The 2,820-nt window shown below is 24.7% G+C and overlaps 1 long non-coding RNA gene across 1 annotated transcript; it reads right to left on the reverse strand.

The window, feature by feature from the left end:
- Nucleotides 1-335: 335 nt before the first annotated feature.
- LOC112744484 (uncharacterized) lies at nt 336-1,409 on the reverse strand. Its single transcript, XR_003172910.3, has 2 exons — nt 1,237-1,409; nt 336-606 (listed from the first exon to the last, which is right to left on the reverse strand). It is a non-coding gene; the product is annotated as an uncharacterized lncRNA (long non-coding RNA).
- Between the last annotated feature and the right edge of the window lie 1,411 nt (nt 1,410-2,820).

A 2,820-nucleotide genomic window follows, 5' to 3' on the forward strand; every position in this document is an offset into this window, starting at 1 on the left:
ATAATTTTTTTAATAAAATTTTTTATATAATTTTATGTATTATCCCGTATAGGGTACGAGAACATACACCCATTAGTGACTGTTTTTGGAATCTTTATAGCATAATTATGTTAAAAATATATAAAACATGTATAGATATATACAAATATATAATAATTAATTTAATAGTTAATTTTTAATATTTATAAAAAAATTTTGTTTTACTTTTATCTTTTTTTTTCAGCTATGTACTTCATTAAATGATATTGGTGAATTAATCGCCCAAATAAAAAAAAAAAACAATATTGGTGAATCGCAAAAAAATGTGTTCTAATTTCATAATAGAAAAACACATATGCTATTGTCTTGTGTATTATAAATTATAACTGATGATTGACCATAGAAGTACTTGTTGAAACATAAATCATCAAATACATTCTTATTCCCATAACAACATGAGTGTATGCTTTATTCATTGTATATAAGGTTCCAACCATTGATATCTTTAGCAACATATGCCACAACCCCATGGTGTCAAGAAGCCGCAGCATCTTTTACACTGCGACTGATCAATCCTGTTTGACTCATCTATTTTGAGATTTGATTTTGATTCTTCTCCTTTATTAACTGTGTAGAAAAATAAGAATTTTTGTTTTAAAAAAAATATCGAGTGCTATTCCTTTTAAAAGATACATAAGGACATATATATTTAACATATAATTACCACAACTACTTAAAAATTCTGACAAAAAGAAAGAACGGTTTATATATTTAAATAATTAAGTTTTTTGTGATTGGAGATAGAAAAAAAAATATATATGCGAATCAAAGCGCAATGAAATAGAGTACTATATAAATTTTTCTTCCTATAAAAACAGTTTCATTAATCACATTTTCACATACACTTTGACAACATAGGAGGAAAAAGTTCAACTAATTCTCAAATTCGTCAAAGCCTAAGATAATTCACAACGTGCAAGGATTTTTTACAATATCTTATGAGAATTAAGTCTAGTATTCGAATATAAAATCAATGTATTGGTGTAAATATATTTGTACAAAAATACGTTGTTAGTCAAGTGGCACCATATTAACCTGGGCTCAACATTGGGGTCTATCAAATTAAATATATAATCACCGTAAAATAAATCAAAACTTTATTCTTTAATTAGCAAAATCATATGCAAATTAAAAGACCGAACTCTTATGCATCTATACATTTGATTTTTGCATTGTGTAAAATAAACCTAAACAAACCTTCTTTTAAGCCAGAGGTAGTGTCATGAAAATTGTTTGCAGCTACTTCTGAAGGGATGAAAACAACCACCAAGACCAAGAGGCTCATGATGACCAGGATATTCTTGGAAACCATTTTTGTATGATCAGGAAATAGTTGTTGTATGATGAAAATACTGAAAAATTACTAATGTATGTTGCTTTATATATAGGAAAAATTAATCTGTATATATAGAGCACCTTCGTAGCATAAAATTTTATGATGTGTTCTAAATTGGAATATGGATAACACTCTATGGTCAAAATATCATAAATGATAAAACAGGTCAAGGTCAAGGTCATTTATTACATGCTATAATAACAACCAACGACTGAATATTTAAGCTTTATTTGGTAATTTTTTTTAAACAAGTGTTTAATTTTTTTATTTTATATTTGAAAAATTAATAAAATTATATGTTTATATTTATAGTTTTTAAAAAATAAAAAGTACTTTTGAAGACACTAAATATAAAATTTTTTAAAAATAATTTGTATTTATTAAAATTAAAAAATTTAATATAATATTACACATTAATTAATATTTAAATTTAATTCTTATATTTATATATTTATCATAATATTTTTAAATTTTAAAAATTATTTTATTAAATATATTTATTGTTGTTTATGTTTATTAAATTTTTTTATTTAATTTATAAAATATGGATATTATAATTTTTATAAATTATTTCTTAAAAATTAGTTTTTACAAATTATTTTTAAAAAGTAAAAATTTTATTAAACCGAGTTGTCACAACACGTAACAATGGCATTAAAATTTTGACAAATTTGTAGGCCAAAAATGATATTTTACTTTTCGATTGGGATTTGACTGTAAAATTAATGCGTATTAGAATCATGATAAGTTTAATATTATGAAATCAAAATAGCAATCAACAGGCAATGAGCTATAACTCAAATTAAATGGCATAATTTTTTTATATTCATTTAGAGGTCGTGGGTTCGAGTTTTCTTATCTTTGATAAAAAAAATAGTAGTCAACATTGAGAAAAAATAAAACCTATTAAATCAAGATCATATTTAAAAATTAAAAATTAGGTTACCAATAAAATTGTAAACATTAACATTTTCTATTTATAACTAATATTTTTTTATTTTTTAAAAAAATTGGTAGGAGTGTAAAGCAGTATTTGACTGATATTTAAATTTTTATATCACCTCAACTTAATTAAGATGGATCAACAATGTAAAGTCAGATATGATATACATGCTATCAATTTTATTCTTAAACTGTAACATCCTACCACCCAAAGCTTTATGCTTAAGTCGTAAAGTAGAAGTGGTGTGATATTACAACCTCTAAAATAAAATGTAAATATATAATAGCAGAAGAATTATAGTATGCTAGGAGCCTTGAAGAATAGAGAAAATAAAAATCGCGAAAATGAAAGCGCAGCGCTCGAGAAACGAGTTAACTTGCGTGCTAAGAAAGTTACAGCTATAAAGTGTAAAATAACCCAAAACAGGAACAGAGAGTCAAAGATACAAAATAACGAGCTCCTGACTCAGCTTGCGAAGTCAAGACTGGCCGGAGAATATACA

Source organism: Arachis hypogaea, chromosome 1, assembly GCF_003086295.3.
Source record: "Arachis hypogaea cultivar Tifrunner chromosome 1, arahy.Tifrunner.gnm2.J5K5, whole genome shotgun sequence".
Lineage (NCBI taxonomy): Eukaryota > Viridiplantae > Streptophyta > Magnoliopsida > Fabales > Fabaceae > Arachis > Arachis hypogaea.